The sequence below is a fragment of the Corvus moneduloides genome, chromosome 1 (assembly GCF_009650955.1).
Source record: "Corvus moneduloides isolate bCorMon1 chromosome 1, bCorMon1.pri, whole genome shotgun sequence".
NCBI classification, from domain to species: domain Eukaryota; kingdom Metazoa; phylum Chordata; class Aves; order Passeriformes; family Corvidae; genus Corvus; species Corvus moneduloides.
The window spans coordinates 38459484-38480440 of NC_045476.1; the positions used below are offsets into that span (position 1 = coordinate 38459484).

Below are 20957 nucleotides of genomic sequence, written 5' to 3' on the forward strand. Positions count from 1 at the left end.
GCATTTTTTTTTTTTTTTTTTTTTTTACTTTTTGGCAAAACCATTTTATTTCTGGCTTGGCTTCAAAGTTGAATCAAAACTATCAAAACTTTTTGCCTGCATCTCTCATAACTACTTATTGTATACAAAATAAAAAGCAATCAGGTATGAACGACAAAAGTAAAGCTAATTAAGAGTCTGCTTTCCTCAAGCATATAATGAGCCTGTTCCAAAGACTATTTACTACCCTTGCAGAGCATTTTTTGACATTTTCAATAGGCAGAAAACATATCAACTCCCTGTGCATTCTACTGCCAGCATGCCACAGCTTAAAAAAAGGTATATGCATCTCTGCAAACAAAAATATGTCTGAAGTCAATGTGCAAGAGCTACATTTTATGTTCCTCCACTCAGTAATAGGACAACTCTCTCAATGGGGTGTTCACAGTCTCTGTTAGGTCACTCTTCCCTTCTTCTTCCTTCTTCGGGCCCCCCAAACACGGAATTAAATTCAAAGCATTGGAGCAGGCCCTACACAACTAGGACATAGCGGTACATGTGCACGTGAAAGAAAGCTGTCATAAATGTCACTGCAGGACCCCTGGACTCAACTATATTATTGCAATGAGTTCAATATCAAACATGCTCCCCTTGTCAGAAATAAAGCCTAGTTTCTGACTTTTAAAAATAGCTGTTAACGTCAATCATGATTCGAAGTCAATCGCACCAGGAGAGCCATGGTTGGATCTTGAAAATTGTAAGTATGACATGACAGATGGTAATTGGAAGCTTTTGTAACTCCTGCAGCAGAAACACCAGCCACTCGGCTGCCAGGATATACAAAGAGAAACACAAGCAAGGCTTTAGGTCAACATTTCATACCAAGATGAGACACACATAGTAATGAAGGGCTTTCTGTTGTACAGGAACCCGTGAGCCTCTAATCCTCAAATCTCCACAAAAGTAAAATCTGCATTTCAGATACCCGGGTTAGTAAAGCTATCATGTAGAAGTTATTTTTAAAAATACCATTTTCCCTATATGATAAGAGATGCATATAACAAATCCCCAAAACAGGCCTGTCAGGGAATACCCCCTGCTAAAAGCCTGTCTACATGGGAAACCACCACTAGCTGCATCCATGTAAAAATCACTGCACCCAAATAACATGGATCAAGAAATCAAGCAAACAGCTCTTTCATTATATCTAGTCTTGTACTTTGTATACCAAGTATTAACTGAAGTGCCTCTGTGAAGGACTAATACTAAAAAGCTTTCCATCTTCAGACATAAACCAACAACACAATTGAAAAGGGGTTTCACAAGGATGGCCAAACGGTACCCTGAATGATGTGCTCTTGAAGTCATAAACATGACTAGCAAGCAAGTTAAAGAAAAGAAACACATGCCTAAAATCACTCTAGGTGCATTATGAAAACATTGAACAGGTTTTTGGCACATGACAATAGTCTAAATTTATGTTTCATCACAGGCTGCTGCACATCTACAAAGGAAATGGTGGGCAGGGGCAATGACTCCTTTCTAGGGGACACACAAAAACCACAGGATCTTGTCACTGAACTGGTGTCTACTACAGAAACTACCCAAAGTGACCAAGACACCGCAAGCCTTTCTCTGTTGCGAATCAACATACTGCTCCAGAGAGCAGCCTGGCTGCCAGGCAGTACTGCAAAGGATAATGGCAAACATCATTGCACTACACCTTACAACAACAGCACACCTTGTAATATACAACTGGCTTTTCTTCTAGTTCCCCTTTCTCAGATGCTGCATTCTTAGGTGAATGACAAGGTAAATCTCCATCGGGCTGCTGCCTTCCCTCTGTCTCCTCTCATGTGATGGTCGTTGCTGCCACAAATGTCCCACTAAAACTGGTGCTTTATGCCCCAGCTGATACTCTACTCAATGCCTTGCAAATCCAGAAAAGCTCCAAAGAGGGAAAGTTACCATTTGACAAAGTTTTTCACCCAGCTGCTTGCCTCAATGATGTTCCCTTTTTATACTTCCTGGTGAGATAATAGTTTTCACTGTCTGTACTTCTGGGGTTATATACTTTTCCTTTTGCCCATTGTACAGTGGCTTGTAAAGCTCACAGATACCTAAAAAAACAATCTACAAAGCAGTCTTTGCAGAACTCTGCACATGAAAAATCAGCCTGTTCAGGTCCTGAAGCTTAGCCCTCTCTTAAATTAACAGAGATCTACAATTCATGCAGAACTAACACAACACAGCTTAGAATTTCCAACAGCACATCAAAATTTTTTCCTCTTCTTCAGGTCAATGCAATTGAGAGGTATGTCTACCACTCACCCCTCACTGAGGCATTTCGAGGACTGCCAATGCTTTTTTTTGCAATCTCTGAAACTCTGTACTAGTTCTCAGTGAGACTTTCTGCCTTGATCTTACAGATCTTGTGCAGAGCACAGCACAAGGTTATAATTCAAGGCAGATACTGCTCAGCTTTTAAAGTCTTCCAATTAGCGTCCATCATGTGCTCTTATCCTCAAAGGATGCACTACAACACTGCAGCTGCTTAAGTGTAAATAAACAATTCTTTGTCATCCAGGTGTCCAAATTAATGCTCTCTAGTCACAGGTACCAGCAGATAAGCAAAGCTTCCTGGAATAAGAGATGGAACACGGAGATCATTAAAGCAAGAAAAGGTCAGTAAACAACTTGCTTTACCTCAGACAAAACAGGTGAGAACACATAATTCTATTTTCTACATCTGCTTTTTTATCTTCAGTTTTCCAAGTGAACCCTCACCAAGCTTGCACAGAACTCAGCACGGGAGAGTAGGATCCTATTTATGAGTGGCATAAGCCCATGCAGAAGGACAAGCAAAGGGACAGGGCCTGCAGCCACTGTGACTGAGCAATTTTTTTGCAGTAAAGGACATCAGAAGCCTCAAGATTATCAGCCTTTCTTTGAATTCCAAACCTATTACAACAGATAACTGTGATTAACACTACCCTGTTTTCGTCTTCACATCTTTTTTTTTACTGCTTGAGGAATTTTACAGACAAGGAAAAGAAAAAAGATTCAACTGTTTGTCTGGAATTTCTGGACACTAAACAGCCCTGGTCAGAGGACTACCTCACCACAAAAATGCATTTGACAACTGTAGCTGCCCACACCAACTGTGCAAGATGTGCCCTGTAGATTAAACCTTCCAAAGTGCACTGTGTCCAACACAACTAGAAAGAAGTAGAACTGCTGCATGTGTGCAGGCAACGCCTCACTGTACAGTGAGGGCTCAGCACCATTTAGAGGTAAAATGCTTCTTGCAGGCTGATGTGAAACTGATGCACTGAAGATTGATCCCTCACTGTTTATGCTCTGCTTGTAAAGGTTGAGGAAGAGTCCTTGAAGAACATTAACTACTTTGAAAAGGAAAAAATCAGTCTGTTGTTTATTCCTAGAAAAAGTGCTCACCCATCTAGCTAGAAAGATTATCTAGCCTGCTCTATTTTGCATCCCACCTAAAACCAAATTCTGACTGTAAATTCAGTAGGTTACCAGACCAAAATTTCAGCCACAAGTGTACCTGGCATTTATAACTAATTTTCCTAAAAATATCAGGTTTCTTTCCACAAAACATACAAATAACTTCCCATCCCAACATAGAATGCACCTTCAGCTGACATTCCTAAATAAATTCAATCCACTAGCTAAGACAGCTTGAACAATGAGGGCATTTTTAGCATTAAGTAATACATAGGCCAGCATTCAGAGCAAGCTTTTTCAGGCAGCAGCCCAATCCAAACAATTTTCTTTGGTTTTCACTTTAACCAGCTTTCAGATATCTCTATTCTTGACAGGCTGCAAATAAAATACTACTTTTTTCCCAGAGGGACGCTATTCACACAGAATTTCCAGCTTTGCAAGAATAAGGATGTAAAAAGTGCCAAAATAATTAAAAACTCCCCCCTATTCTTACTGACTGTTTGAAAGAATTCATTTAGCTTCTCTGAACTTTAACAAACTTCCTTCCTTTAATACTGTCTTTGGCTGACCATATTGGAAATGGCTATTTCACCGTAAGTTTAGTATAATTTCTCTGAAAGATCAAGGCAAATGGCCATATTTTTCAAGTGATTTGTATTCCGTTCATTATCAAAGCTGAGATCATTCCCAAACCCCACAAATCAGCATCCTTAGCAGGAGATGGATTAGATTTTCTTGCTATGTAAGATTTGAATATGACATTTCCTTCCCATAAAGTTCTGTGCCACATACACTTTCGAGAGGGGAACTCTAAGAAATGTTATAATTTCATCTTGTCGTTTTAATCTATGGATGATTTTTTTTTTAAAGCAGCTAAACAGGTGAAATGCTGGAATCCATCTGCTGTGAAAAGTTGCTGTGGATGTGGAATAGGAAAGGAGGACAAAGAGGGGTGATGTCAGTTTGATAACGCAGTTGCTGGAAGAAAACATGTTTTATATGGGTAGCAAGGGTCATCAGTAAAAATCATGGCCATCATAAAGCACTGTTACAATATAAATATGACATCCATGCTGAGATGGGTATTTAACTGCACCATGAAATATGACATTTCCTAATGTTTTATGTCGGTCAACAGTGGCAGGGCCGCATTCATCGTGTGTCTATTTGTTTGGTTGCAATAAAAGCATTTGAGATCCACTTCATTATTTAAATTGTACAATTGAGTTGTTCAGAGCTGCAATAAGTTTTAATATGTGCAGCTGGGCTGTGACTCTCATAGTGGGATTTTCCAATTCTCCTTGGAAAAATCCTCTGTGATGATACGGCTGAATTACAGTCAGCTCTTCATACAGATTCATCTTGCTAGATGTATGATAAATGAATAAATAAATGCATAAACAAATAAAACAAGCAGTCCAGAAATTTGTGGGGGAAAAGGAAAAAGTCGGCTCTTAGAAAGTTAATGTATAGCTCGGCAACAGCAGCTTGATAGAAGGACAGGTCAAGGGACAGTTGGCTCCTCAAAGACTGAACAGAAATCAGTATCTCAGCCTTCCTGACTCAGAGCCATGCTGATCCACTGGCACAGCTGCAATTAGATATTTATTAGCAAACTTCAAAACTGCCTAACCTTGATGGAAATGGTACTGTACTGTTATTAAGAAGTAAGACAATAATGTAATGTGTCTTTTTCCAGTAGTTATGGATGATGCCAATTTTACCAGATACCACTCAAATCAGTTCAGATATGCTCTCAGTGACAAAGAGATCAGAATTTTCCCTTCCTTCACAGAAATTCCTTTGGCATCAAAGCAAAAATTCAAACAGGGGCTAGTTCCTTTTGGACAACAGTTTTCAGGACTTTTGCCATACTTCTACAAACAAAGTAATAATTAAAAAATTCTCAGCCTAAGAACAACAAAGTAAACCTATTAAGTTCAAAGAAAAACAAAAAAAGTGAAGCTTCCTGTGCTTAGAAGACAGAGTAAAATGACCCTTATTGTACAGGAAACAAAAAAGTTCCATTAAGAAACAGAAAGTCTGTTGTAAAGACCTAAAAGAATAACCCGATATATAGTCAGTAACTAAAGAAGAAATTTGGGAATATTACCTCAAAGAGCAGTCATTCCACTAAATTGCTTTAAAAAGCAATCATTTCACTGGGAGCTGTTTTCCTAAACAGTAATTTTCTTTCCCCTCTACCTTAATGATCTCAGAAAAGCTCCCCGCCCACCTACTCCAGTGTCTTTCCTGGGTACAGTGGCTCACTCAGAGCTATGAACCAGACAGACTGGGCAGCTGGTTTCAGCCAGACTGAGCCTAGAGCAGGAAAGCAAAGGAAATTAATTTATTCTTTCCCTTCCAACCACTCATGGAGGCTGTTCTGTTATTTTCATGGGAGTTTTTTTTCCCTTGGTGAATTTTTGGGAGGAAAAATAAACTGGGAATAAGATGAATAGTTTGTTGTGCTCAAGAATGGCAGAGTAATGAGCACAGACTGAAGACCACTAGTTTCCATACAGTTGCATGGCTCATGTAAATTAATCCTTTAAATAGGCCTGAACACGCAGCATATGTCTGACACACCCCAACCAACCATCACATGGCCACTGAACACACAGCTCCAGCTGCTGCTCCTGCGACATCGAAGTTGTCAGGGGCGTGCCAAACAGGCACTCGGGGATTAGCCAGCACTTTTGGAGAGAGCATTAACTGCTCATCAGAGTGCATAGATTTCATGAGCCTAGTAAGTCCAGAGGAATCTGAGAAACAGATCCAAATGATTCAGGTTATGCGAGTCCCAGAGCAGCACAAAATACTGACAGGTTAATCCTCTCAGTAAAAGTACTTCCTGGTATCAGGGAAGCACACTGTAGGAAAAAAAACAACTTGTAATTATCATCACTGAACTCTCTCCATTTGCTCTCCATCCCCATACCATGGGAAACAGGGCCAGAATGAGCCCTTGGGACAAAAGAGTGAGTGGTCTCCTTCCTGTGCTACTACATCCAGCAACAACATCTTCCACACCAGGCTCTGCACCGCCTCCCTTTGAGACCAGACAATAAGGCTGTTATCTTTTGTGACATAGACTAAACTGGTTCTCATGAAGCCTTGTACCAAAGATAATATAAAGCTTTCTTTGTTCACCTTTACCTAACAGCTCGAGCGGACCACATGGCCACTCTTGGGCCACTACTTGGGCCCTAATTTAAGAGCCTGTACGAATTGTGTGCTGCTACTCTTGTGCTTGTCCACCAGAAAAACGCACCCAGTTCCCTCCTCCACAGAGCACTAACACATGCTTTAGCAGCACACGAGCATTCCCAATGAATGCTAGAAGCCACCAGGCTTATGTAATGCTGGACAAGATACTTCTCCCTTAATGTTTTAAACTAAAATAAAGAGCCTAGATAACAGGAGACAAGAATTTGAAATGATGACTGCTTTGAGATGTTTTTCAAACTTCTCTATGAAAGAAGTACCAAAGATCACAGGAAATGTCTATGGTCCTAGACTTGAGGAGCATATAATCTTTCTCAGTAACAAGAGCTTGCTACCTTTCAGACCTTTCAGTGTCTGCTCAAAGATAAGCAGTCAAGCATATGTGAAGGGGGCCTGCCTGACCACTGTGCATCTTACAGCATTATTTGTACAACTTCAACTCAGTAGAATTATCTTAGCATGAGACTGGCATAACACAGTGTCTAATCAGCCTTATGATCCTAAATTCTCAATTGTTTCCTGGTAAGCTGCATTTATGTCTTAGCTGATTATCCACTTAAATTATAAAGTACCAATTATAAAATGCAGTAACATTAATGTTACAGATTCCTGAATTCAGAGAGAAGCAACCCCAGATCATTTTTGGGATAATAAGTTGCACTACGGAGGCAGCAGACCTCAGTACGAAATGCCTGCCTCTGTGATTTTAAATAAATAAATAAATCATTCCGGTGTAGAAATTACTCATTCCTAAATAAGACTTTAATTAGTAAGAAATAAACCATGGTATAAGTTTGCTTACAGCATTGCTGCAAATCGGCATTAGGATCATATTCACATAATGGCATTGGCAAGTGTAATTCCTCGTGCAGTAAACAGAAAAGTGCCTCTTTTTAGCCTTGTTTCATAGCAGGTCCTCATGGAATAACGTCCCAATAATCTTGTGCAGAGAGTTCTGAAAAAACTGAAGCAGTTCTGTGGAAGAAGACTTGCAATCTGTCCCTGTTCACTTTTCCAATCAAGCTCCTCAGGCTGAAACAAACTTCAGACATTCAAAAGCAAAACTTATTCAAAATATTCTCTCAGTTCCTGAAGGTGGAGTAAAGTCAACCCAAAATATTATGGGCTGTCAAGAACTGTCAAGATCAACGTGTCTCATTGTGCATCCTCACTGCTTATGTCTGACCTTCCATTATCATTATAATGCCAGCTTTCCAACCCTTTCTATACCCTTCAGGGGAGGCCAACCTACTGCACCCTGGGAGCTGGAAATCAATCACCAATGGTGATAAATCACTCATGGGTCACTGTCCTGGATTTGACAATTCCCAGACACACTTTGGGAGTTAGCAATCTACAGATACTACACAAGCAAGGAGTTTACATGTGGCTATCATCTAAAACCTACAAAAAGTTTGATTATATAGAGCTGATCTCCATGTAGCTAGCTGCGCTCAGGGCCTGAGAATGACGCTGGGCACACTGGACACATTTATTAATGTTGATGCAGCCATACTGATTAGGCAAAATAAACCCTGCAGCACTATAGCTTCTTCCCTCACTGCATGGCTTAATCGTAGAACCACAAAATGTTAAGGGATTGGAAGGGACCTTAAAGATATCTAGTCCCAACAGGCGCAGGGACACCTCCCAGGTTGCTCATGGCCTTATTCAACCTGGCCTTGAACAATGCCAGAGTTGGAGAATCCACAACCTCCCTGGGGAACCTGTTCCAGAGTCTCATGACCCTCACAGTAAAGAATTTCTTCCTAATATTGAACCTAGATTTCCCCTCTTTCAATTTGTACCCATGTACTTATGGCACAGGACACCTTTGAGAAGAAACAAGAATCAAAATACTTGAGAAGTCTGTATGCCTTTTGATCTAGAAACCAGGGTCTTTCAGCTCAGTGTGAAGAGGCCAAAGGTTTTCCCCCAGTAGTCAGCAGGTCACCATGGGTCACTCATTCCAGAGAAGGCTCTGTCTGGGAAGAATGGTGTTTGTCCACTTTCAAGCTCTGACCACCATTGGCTTAGGTCCCCAGCTGTCTCCCTTCCCTGCACATCGCTTTGACATTACTCATCTTTTTTTGACAAATGCTGTTCCATTGTATCTTCATGGCTTCTTAGCTTTCCTTTCATGCCACCTGTTACCTCTTGCCTGCGTCCCCGCTGACACACACCAATAGGCTTCTCTCTCAATGGTGTACCAAAATGCTTTAAGGGAACTCTCCCTTCTTGCTTTCTACTCCATCTGAACACCACTACACAAGGATAGCTGAAATTGAAGAAACAGGAAAGGGAATCTAAAGGAAAAATATATGGAAGATACAAAGCATGGGGAATGAATCCTATAGTGCTGTAGAAGAACAGGTTGGTGTTATTTCCAGCAGATCACTACAGGTTTAAAATAGTTTTTAAGAATGAGTCATTAAATGGTTTAAAACCTGAGTGATTTGCAAATGGAACTAATGAGCCATAGGAGAAGCAAGTGTTCAGAGAAAAGCAGCTATAAACATCTAAAAAGTGCCATCCTGAAGCTGACCGGGAAACTATCTACCCAGTACTCTGTCTTCAAGAAAAGCATGCTTGAAAAAGCCTTTTTATTTCTCCTCAGGATGTAATTCTTGGGTATTGAAATTCTTTCATTTAAAATGCCAGTGACTTAACACCGAGTAAATAGCTAGGGCTCTAGAGGAGAGAAAAAAATGAATATTGGTTCTAATGACAAGTTAAAAAGGAATTTTAAAACCTCAACAAATGGTCCTTTCTCCCCACACTTCTGCCTCTATCCATGCACTAAGTTGCATATCACCCCACCTCTGTTGCTAAACAAAAGAAACATCTAGTATATGTATGAAAAGATTCAAGGAATTACTTAATAGCTTCCACGGGATTTCTTTCAGTCCTTTCCACTGGTGGCAGTAATGCTGTGCTCTGTAACTGCAGTAGGCTAAGATGCATATCTGTATTTATTTCTACATCTGTACCCATCTAGCTATAAATCTTCTCATTCAAATTTCCCAAAGCATTTTACAAAATAATCTGCAGAACCCTTTATTAAATCAGGTAACACAATCTTATGGATGGGCATACTGAAGAGCCAAGGCACGCTGTGTCACAGAGTAAATCAGTTAAACTGAGAAAATCAGTTTATCAGCTGTGAAGTCAGGAACTCTGACCCCACCTCCTCCACTTGCTCAATTTGCCAAGCCACACGCACATCCCTCAGTCCTATTAATCTTGCCTTCCCCTCTCCCTTCCATTCTTCTTATTTCACGAGCAAAGTGCTTTTGTCAGCACAATTCCTTAACAATGAGAACAAATGGAAATCAGTATCTAACATCTCTTTTGAAAACCAAGCATAAACCATTTGCCTGTTGTGGTTTGTTTGCTTTTAATCCTACAGAGATAATTAGCTGGCCAGAATTGAGAAGGCTGGGCAAACAGCTTCACTTCCATAGTGTCAGGAAGAACAAAATTCAGTGGATAGATCTGCTAATCAAGCAAGATAAATGCTGGATTGTACATCCTTCAGTCATCACTTATGGTAGCTGGTTTAAGTGACAATACAAGCCACAGAAGGTCAAGTTCTGTAACTTCTTCAATGTTTTCGTCTATTAAATAAAAGAAGAAAGTGCAAAAACTTTCCACTTGAAGAAAGGGCTCACTTGAAGCACTTTCACACTGGAAATTATTTCTGGAAGAGACTGAGTGAAATTTTGCAAAAAGTAAAGGAAACATTTTTAAAGTAATCTTTTAAATACAACTAAAAGTTTAGTTGAGGAGTAAGCCTGGTGGGCTGTGGGAAAGAAGAGAGGAGAAAAAAGTTTACCTGGATTAAGATGACTTTATGTGAGTAGGCGGGACTACCAATCCTTTCATGTAGATAGTGAGTTACAAAATAGGAAGAGACTCGTACTACAGATCAGCCTCTCTCTCTAAATTACAAGATGGTTAGTAATTCCGGTTAAGGAATACTGCCACTTCTGCAATGAGGGACTGAATCCACAACTTTTCCCTTGCTAGCCAGGAAATCTACTTACCACTGAATTCTCCCACAAGGTTGGAATACAAAGCCCAATGTTTACTGCAGAGTCCGTAAACCAATCACTTAATAAACCAGCTGAAAAGACCCTCAAGAAGCAACACCTCTATCTTTTCAGACCCTTCTAAGTCAAGGGGTCACAGGCTTTCTCTTCCAATTTCACCATCCAGTCATTAAGGTTTATAAACTGCTCCTTTATTACACAAAACACATGGATTCATCTCGGCAAATGTCATTCTACATTGATGAACTTCTGACTGCAACAAAGAATGAGCCTCTTATCAAAACCCATGTAAGAACCTCAACCTTACCTAGACAGAAGCTGGAAATTAAGGGCAATCTATCCTTCAAGTTCCCAAAAAGTGTACTGGGTAACGCAATGGAAAACACGACACCAGGAACAATCCTGCTTTGACATGGCATCGAATCCAGTTATCTATGATCTTTTTCATCATCTGCTGTTGAATTACGTGAATTGAAAGACAGTATAAATACACTGTAATTATTAATTTTAAAAAAACACATTAAACTACTGGTGTTTCATTTCACAGACAGATGAATTATTTTGAAACCTGAGTCTGTACTCCTGTTCACACTGAACAGTGAACTTGCCAAAACTGACCTACTGCAATAACTGGGTGAGAATATTTGAGAGGACACTGGCTTAAGTACATAGCTGTGAAAGTACATGGTCTAGAATTAAGAAAATGTACAGAAAGTTGCCTAGTTTTTAAAGTAGTTTGTTATCTTATTAGACTTCTATGGCACTCTGCAGTTAGCTATTAATACATTTTGAATTATATCTTCAATGAATAAAGAAGAATAATATTAATAGTTGAATCCTTCCTTCCTATGAAGGAAAAGGAATAGAGAGAAAAGTTGCAGAGATTACAAACTAATAATTGTCACTCACCCCTGATGTTCCTGGAGTGTTCACTAATTTTTTCTGATCTGAGTAAACTATAATGTGTCAGCCTTTTAAATAAACAGAAATTATGCTGGAATCAAGGAGTGGTGTTCTTCAGAAGATTATAAAAATATGGTAACATAATAACACTGCTGTACTGCAAAATGAAAGAAGAAATTCTAAATTAGGACAAAATATAATTTTCAAATGTGCTAAACAATGCTGAAGTACATAAAGTAACAAAAATAATATAACCTCTTAGAGAAGAAGTCCAACTAAAAGCACTGCATAAAACCATTGCAATTAAAATTACGATCATTAATAGCACAGGATCAACATCTCTCATGTTGACTCATGAGTAAATAGGAAAGAGAGTATCTGATTCATGTTTATTCAAATAGTTCAACAGAAACATAAAAAAGTGCTTTATCTTGATGAATGACACCTTCTGAAGAAGCACATTTTACAACAACTTCATCCACGCTTTGGGGTGTCACTGTTTTGGAGACAAGAAGCCAATATCATGTTTAACTGAAGTCATGCCTACTTTAGAAATCTCTAGGGTCATTGCAGGACCTCACAGTTTCTAATTAATCCTATTTTCTTGCTACTAAATCTTCATCATTCTCCTGTGATCAGTCCTGTCCAAAAAATTGAAAACAACTGCACAAAACCACTGAAAATAATTTCAACCATTAAGTCAACAGAAAGTTTACTTTTAATTTCAGTAAGAGATCTCCCGTGCTTTTCCAAAAATAAATATGATGTAGTCTGTTTTCTGCAGCCAAGACACAGGCATAAATTACTGAAGATTGCCTCATACTAAGTAGGGACCTCATTATCTTTCCAGTAGAAAATGCTGCATAAATAGGAGAAAATGCCCCTGTGGATTCCCTTGAGGTGGTATCTCCAATACCAAGATAAAAAACACACCAAACCAAAATAAAACAAAGACCTCCAAGCCGAACAAAACCAAAACCAAATTACAACTTTAAAATAAATAAATAAAAAAATCACAGTTCAAAAAACAGAAGGAGAAAGAGCAAATAAATTCAGCCATGGGACTGGTCTCAGAAACCAGTGAACAAACATGCACAGAACCTGTGTCTCTGTCACAGCTGCTGCCCTACCATGCAGCACCACGATATCAGCTACTTTTTCTGTTCCCAAACATGATTTGTGGTCAGTGTGTTATTCTGGAGCAGTCAGTGTCTTATTTTGGATGATGGTAATGTTGAAGCAAAGCAGAAGGCAGCCTGACCTTTAGTAAACAGAATTGGGCAAGCCCTCTCAAAACTGAAAACTAAGCTTTCATTAGCTACTTTTCTCATCGCATTGTGTATGCCAGGAGGAAGATCTGAACAGAACCCACCACTGCAGCTAGTTACTGTATTTAGAATGGGTCTGCAGTGCCAGAATGCAAAGGGGTGGATTACTTCTGACCTTTACTCTGTTACATGTATACCGAGCTGTCAGCTACAGACTGTAAACTCCAGTGATAGGAAATCAGCTTTAACAGTTCTTTGGTGATCACGTTTTGCAAGTTTTGCTGCATTTATAATGCAAAAATTATTATACAGTATTAAAAAAAGCCCGATTAGACCTCACATGATAATCCAAATGATAATAGAGTGAAGTTGTGCAGGCTCTCTAAAGAATGAGAATTTTAGCTTTGAACATCTACACAAAAGATTGAGGGTTGTGACACGGGGATGAGGGAAACAAAAACTGGTGTTGCGCTTTGGTTGATTTCCAACAAACAGAACTAACAGAACTAAATTGCCTTGCATCATCAGTAAGGGCATTCTATTCTGAAAAGGTGCTTCAGTGTTGTCAATTTTCATGCACAATTGACTACACAGCAAGTAGTTCAGTATAATTCCTAGTATATCTAACTTAAAAAGAAAGACAGTGCAAACCACCTATGGAAGAGATGTATTACTGCGAATAGCTTCGTTTAAAATTTGATTTAGAGTCAGACTACTTCTTTGCAACAAAGGTAGAAAGAAGGTGGGTTAAAGCAACTACACAGAAGGTCCTAAGGGAAGAGACACTGCCCAATGATGAAATCACTCTCCCAGGAGTAGCGACTCATAGTTTCTATTTCTGTCATTCCTGTTATCATAGTGCTAAGACCTTGAGAGGAGGATATATGGTATGTGATGGGGCCAGCTTCTGTGATTTTACCCAACACCATACTTGCATCCCTAAACAGCTGCAATAATTACACTATAACTACTCATAGAGCACTGCCTAACATAGGTCAGACACTGCCTCAGAAGGGTACTGTGAAGTTTAATTAATGTACACAAAACACTTGGAAAGCCTGAGACCAGGTCATTGCACCACTGCAAGGTTGTATGCCACAGCCACTGAGCAATATTACTGGAATTTTGAAGAAAAATAGTGAATGATCCCATTTTTGCAACAGGTCTGAGTATTTGTCATAACCCAGTAATATATTTCATATCAGACAGGGAAAATGAAGGCAATTCAGTAGGACATGAGGTTATGAGGAAATAAGAAGCACTGAAAAAAAAATTGTGGAAAAATTTTCACAGCTACCCTTCCTGCAATGTTTCAGTGAGTTCTCCTCTCATCAAATAAGAACTTACAACTAATATGTGAATATCCCCTGAGGACAGCCATCCATGTCAGATTTCAAGATATTAGATTAAACACAGAGCTTATGTTACTTGTACAGAGTGTGAAAATTATCTTCCCACCCCCTCAACGCCTTCCCCGACTCTCTCTCCCCAGCTCCCACCTCGGCACCAAACCTCAACGGCTGTGCTATCAGACTGAGTGCTAGACTGGTTTCGTACTACTAGTCGCTGGTATCTAAAATCACCTTTCCTTTTAACAAAAAGTCACTGCTGGCAGCCATCTATCCAAACGCAATTCTTAGGGAGCCCTGATGGTACTCTCTATCCTATGGTTCTTAAAAACTAAACACACATTTTGGAAAGCAGCCAATTATTTCTTTTTTGCTCCACTGAAACAGATGCACACCTTAGATGAGACGGTGCCTCTGATATCTGAGGTAGTTAGAAGTTTTCTGCAGTTTTGCAGGGAAAGATCTGCAGGAAAGTAGGCAGAATGGCTTCTTCTATGCCTAACTGATCTACTGATCATTGTAGCCAGTCTTCATACTTGAAAGCCAATACTCCAGGGAAATTTTTAAGGAAAATTTCCCTTACAGGTTTCATGACATTGCTTTTCTGTGCCTTTTCTACCTGTGCAGGAGAAAATCACTACACTTCTGTCCCAGCAGCAGCTTATGTTAAGAGTGGAAAGACTGCTATTTCATTAGGACTGCTTTGCTCTGATCTGCCATGTGTACAGCACATGAATTATTCTATTTCGGTCTTTTATTTCTGAGCTTACTTTAAAATACATGGTACCACTTACATCAGAGAGAAACCAGGCATTAGGATTTCTCAGCCTGCTGTTGGCTGGCTTGTTGAAAATTACCACCTCCACTTCTTGCCAAAATTTTTTTAACAAGTTCCAGGTTTCCTTCACTCTTCCAAGTCTGGAAGCCAGGTGTTCTGCACCTTGAATCATGAGAGCAGCAACATTAAATTAGAAAAGATTCTGGATGGAACAAGACTGGAAACTCAGCAGATATGCAGCAGAAAGTAATTGGGAAGTTATATACAAGTGAAGAGCACAAAGCACAGGTTCCATACATATATACATATATAATTGATGCTGCAAGAGACAGATGTTACCCATGCCTAGTAAGTTTAGCACAAGACTATAGGAAAGCTAGCATTAGATTAAGAGACACCATGTAAATCTATTTGCTATGAATTTAGATAAGACACAAAAAAAAGCTACCTGCTAGCATAAAAATGTCTTTGGTATTTTTCTGATCAAGCAGCAGAATACTTCCACTTCTCCACAGAGCAGAAGTTCAAGGGACGAGACAGTCCCAGGAGGGAAACACAAAGAAGATTCCACTTAGTGTAAAGCTGGATAAAAACAGAGTGATCACCCATAAGCAGACAACTAAAATTAACCTGTAAAGGTGCAGTGAGATGAAGGAAGAATTTCAACAGCCTAAGAGGAAGGATGAAAGACGTCACATCCTCCAAAAGCAGAAAATCATGAAAGATGAACAAAGATGCAAACTACAAGAGAGAAACAGAAAACTGAAAAATGCAGTATTATTAAATTGCCAAAGAAAGTGCAAAATAAAAGTGTGGTGGTTCCTGCCAGTTGGTACCTGACAGCTTCCATTCTGAAAGCTACTAGGATGTGTGGCAGAATCAGGAAATAAAGGTAAACATTGTCTGCCTAAGACATCATGTTAAGAGTGATTGTACTCAAGGGCAGGAGGATGACATTTCAAAAGAGAAAGAAACAACTGCAAACTAATATCTCTATTGTGATAGGTAAACCATCTTTCAATTTAAAGAAAAGGTCCGAGAATAAGATTTTACATGCACCATTTTTGGTGAACAGCTGCCTTTACCAGAAGATCAGGCATGAGCAGTTAATAGCCCAAATCAGAAAGAACAGAACAAGGTGACTCTCTGAAATCATTCTTAGCTTTGAAAGTCTCTTCTGGACAATGGTGTGGAAAATTAAAAAAGATTCAGCATGAAAGGCAGAGCAGCTGAACTACCTGAAGTTTATAGACAATATATACTACCCCCAAAATCTGACTAAGCTGAGCAAGGAAAGTCAGCAGTGGACACAGCTAAATGAGCAAGAATTCTTCACAGTATTAAAAAAAAAAGGATTAGGACAAAGAACATAACTTTAAAAAAAGCACCAATCTTTTCTTTGAATAGCTATAAAAGAGAACATGAGTTATGACACTGATGCATACAAAAGACAACCACAATAGAGGATTTAGGATATTAAACACTTATTTGGTAGCTCACTACGATGCCTAGACAATGCTGCCTGCTGATCATGTTGTTCAAACTAGACCAAAGTTGTATAACAGCAGTACTCTGCACTTTTAACAATCTGGAGCTTCAGCAGCTGCACATATATTTCCACCCCTCATTTCATTCCTGAAGTAAGCTATTACTCCGTTCAACCAAAGGAAAGATTTAAGGTGGATAATTAGGAAATTATCTAAAGCCATGCAAAAAAACCCCAATGAGATCCCGAGCATATGACCATGCTCAGATCATCTTTGTCTCACTCTCTAGCAAAAAAACACCACTGTGCCCTCTTCTGACATAATCTATCATATATATCAGTTTCTCATGCCTGTACACATTTACAAAGCAACCAACAGTTTAACTCTGAATCCCACACTGAAGTGCATGAAAACAGGCTTTTACAGAACATTTTGAAGTCAAAATCTTTCCCTACTTTTTAAGCACTTCGATTTGACAGCTTGGCAGTCAGCAAGCTTTTCACAGCCGTAAACATCCCCAACCAGTTGCAAAAGAGGATGCTACCTTTCACTTGTGAAACTTCACTTGATGTGCTTCTGCCTTCCTACTTGCAGGCATTCCCTTGACTTCTCAGAACTGCTGTTGGCATGCTAAATGCCAAAAGACAGGTTTTTTAAAAAGAATGTTACTTTGCATTTGCTTTTGCAAAGGCTTGTTTTTAAGCAGTTTAACGTCTAACTAAATCTAAGCAATCACCACATGCATGTAAGGAGGAATAAAAAACAAGGGGAAAACAGAAACAAAAAAGAAAAGGTTAAATCACAAATAGAGCTTTAAAAAATTTACTTTTAGTAATTTAACATGCAATTAATAGCACAGATAGAAAAACAAATACACAAGCCACCCTGTATACATTTTCTATCCTGACTTAATTTCTTGTATGAGGATCTTCATTTGTAGGGACCTCTTTAGCATAAAGTGATGCTACCTCAGCTGCAATTTCACCTTTGCAGACAGATTAGAGTTTAAAAGTTCAGTGTGGCCTGCTTCTTGAAAACTGAATCTCTCTTGAATTTCTGTAGTTCTCTGTATTCCATTTACTATTTTCAGTTCTCATCCTGAAGAGCAAACAGTTGAAGTGTGACCTTTTTGCTCACTTTAAATCTGACCTAGAAATGTACAGCTGATCCTTAATCTAACTGAGGACAGGAATGGTATGGCCCACTCATTCTGCAGAAAGATCAGCCTACGGATGTAAGAGCATAGCCAGGTCTGGTGCTTAGTTTTAGAAGTGGAATTTAGTTCTCTGCTTTGCATGATCCTGGGCTAATCTCAGTGGCCATCTGTATGGGGGTGGGTTAAGGGCATTTCCCCACCCCATCCAGCTGATACGAGGTTGTCCTCAAAACTATGGCTTGTTATGGGCTGTGAGGAACCTGAGGCTAAATAATTAAATACCTAAAAGTCTCCCAGCTTTCATTTCTACGTTTGGTGAGAAGCCAGAGGAAGCACTATGACATGCTGCATAGCCACATTCCTGCTTCTTTCTTTCTGCCAGTACTGATGGACCCACTTAGATTAGTCTCATAGCAAGTTCATCTTTTTATCAGAGTTCCAAGTCTGATTTACACAGTATACCAGTTTACCTTCATACCAGATACTGAACAAGAGATCATACTCCCAAACTCTCTCCACTTGCTGATGGATTCCCCACCACATTCAACAACATTTAACTGTATCCAAAAGACTTTTCATCCCCACTGTCTCCTACCACCCCAAAAGATACACTATCATCTACTGTTAGAAATAGTAATCAAACTTGTCAGGGACAGGTCACCAAGTAGACTGAATTATGTACATTCAGTGGCATCAACACAAACAAAATGTTATCAAAACAACTTTATTTTCCACCTAGTCATCAAGAAATAACTGCTGCATCTCACATGGCTGCTGGAATAGATGAATAAGCAGCAACAAGTGTTTAGGTATTCTTTACTAAAGAATACTGAATACTTTCCTTTTAGAAACAAATTGAAAACAAAGTTGAAACAATCCCCACATCAAAACCCGAAAAATCCTTTCTGAGTGTTTAGACTGTGATCTTTCTTCATACCATTTTCCTTTTGATGGGTTTTGAATATAATATTCTGTGACTAATGACCAATGTTATCAGTAATAGAGGCAAGAACAACACATTTTGTTATTAGGTGGCTCTGTTGTTACTTCTATATCTTAATGTCTGCTTTGGGAGAGCGAACTTGTGAAGCTAACTCCTTCAGGATATAGCTCATAAAGGATCAGTGACTTCTAGCATGCTCTTGAGTAGCAACAAGGGAAAAACCTTGGATTGCTAGCTGCTATCTCATCATTTTACTTCAGGCAGCACTGGGAAACTGCAAACTTATCACTGGGGACAAGGGATCAAGAGGGCTGAAATTAGAAAAGACAGTTTGGCTGCTTTCAGTTCAAGCGGAGGTATTACGAAAAAGTGTTCCGAATTATGTCACACGAGGCAAGTGTCACTGCAGTTAGTAAGAACTTACTGTGCCAGCAAATGTCAGGACAAATTACCCAGCAGGAGAGGCGAGCTGTATGTCATGTTCCCTTCCAAAAGGAAAAGGCTTCCCCCACTGCCAAGAACCTGCTCCCATTTCCAAGCTGATTTAAATCAAACTGCTCTCACTCAAATCAGAACAGCATAGAGGGAGTACTATAGTGACACGATGGGCAATTCTTCGGATCCTTCTCCACTTGCGTGGATGAAATGCTTTGATTCTCCACCACCTTAAAACACGATCACCTCAAGGCTACAGAGCTGTATATGTAAATGGCTGCCTGCAGGCTCCTGAAGGCACTGCTTACCATGCTGATGAAAAATGTCTCACTGTCCCTATGCTCCTGGGTCATACCCATCTAATCTCTCTTGCCTCTTTGATCATATAGTCTTTGCAGAAAGATGCATTTGCAATTTATGTGGAACCCAGCACGGTATGCAGAACAACTGAAGCCTCATCAAGGCCTGAGGTCCCTTAGCACTACTAGAAAAGTGAATAATAGGAACATAAAATTCAGTGCACCAGGAGAAAGACAGGACTAAGTCATAAGCAAATTCCTTTTTTTTTTTTTTTTGAATTTAAGGAAATCTTTCACTGGACTGCAAACTCCTAGCAAAGTGAACTCATTTTGATTCACCTATCCTTAAGTTTAAAAATAAATGTTTCAATTAAAAATTACAAGTGCTTCAATACGGAGAAAAAACACGTCCTTATGTTCTACAGAGAAAACAAACAAACAAAAAACCCACAACAAAACTAGAGCTACAAAACATTTGGATGAGTTGAAGAATATGTTTATTCAGTTTTTAACTTTTCTAATCTAGGACATTTCAGAGGTTTTCAGGTGCTTCCTCTTCAGGCTTTCATTTTCATGAAATTAATATTAACTGAAACTCAGCTTCTTGTAGTATCGGAATATCTGTGTTGGGTATAAATCAGAAGGCAGCTTGTTCCTCCAGTTCCTAAGCTTTGTTTGGTGTTTCAAGCATTTCTCAGCCAAAACCAGAAAAACACAGCCAAAAGGCTATCAAGAATAATGCCCACAAATAAACCACAATTTAAAAGCTCAGGAATTCAAACTCTGGCTTTGATTTAAGTCACTATTACCTCCAGTTTTTTATTCTATCCTGCAGTTGCAGGCTACCATCAAGAATCACTATACAACATCTACCATATAAACTATTCTATATAAACTATACCAATACAAGAGTCACTATAGTAGATCATCTCAGGTTCTTTAAAGCAGGGAGTGCACAGCACTAAAAGAGCAATGGAGTTTTAAGTGAAGACCAAGACCGTTCACAGTAGTAGCTGGTAACAAGCTCACATTTCCACACAGCAACACTGGAGGGACAACAGACTCTGGCAGATGAAAAGTAACAAAGCAACTCTGGGGCTCTAAAAACATTTGTGCTGTGAAGCAGCACCAATAAATCCAGTTAACTAAGATACTGCAGCTACTCTGACCCTGTACGTTTTTCTTAGCCACTAGTACATGTTCTTTTCAGATACTCAACTTGTGTGCAACTCTGTCATCAACTTGTGTTCTGAATGGCTGGGCTTGAGCTATGTCTGTGTAAGCACAATTTGCCTCCATGTATTCATTCTCTATCCCCAGAACGGCTGCTGCAAGAACACAAATCCTATTTGGAAGGATTACTTGCCACGCAACAGCCAGAGGCCCTGTCCAAGGCTGGGCTCCCTGCTGTGCCAAGAAGCACAAACTCAGAAGCTCTGATCCAGAGAAGGACATGATTAAAGCAGGCAAGGTGGCACAGGAAATGGTATTGTCCCTTCACATACGCAGAACCAAAGCTGTCATTCCCCACCCCCACTGCATACGTCTTATGTAAAGGTGCATTCAAACAAGAAAGCACAGACCAGCAGCAGGCATTTGTGCTTGTGGGAGC

At 39.5% G+C, this 20957-nt stretch overlaps 1 protein-coding gene across 4 annotated transcripts in view; it reads right to left on the reverse strand.

Moving 5' to 3' along the window:
- Positions 1 to 20957, reverse strand: part of TMEM108 (transmembrane protein 108) — a 161977-nt gene that overhangs the window by 131551 nt on the left and 9469 nt on the right. Inside the window, exons 1-2 of one of the 4 annotated variants that reach the window (XM_032106613.1) lie at positions 15474 to 15570; positions 15042 to 15187 (exon numbers count right to left, since the gene is read on the reverse strand). The exons of 2 other annotated variants lie outside the window; for them this stretch is intronic. The gene's annotated coding sequence lies outside the window, so the exon portion shown is untranslated. Of the gene's footprint in view, positions 1 to 15041; positions 15188 to 15473; positions 15571 to 20957 lie in introns of those variants that run through there. One more of the 4 variants, XM_032106629.1, reaches the window with a different exon arrangement.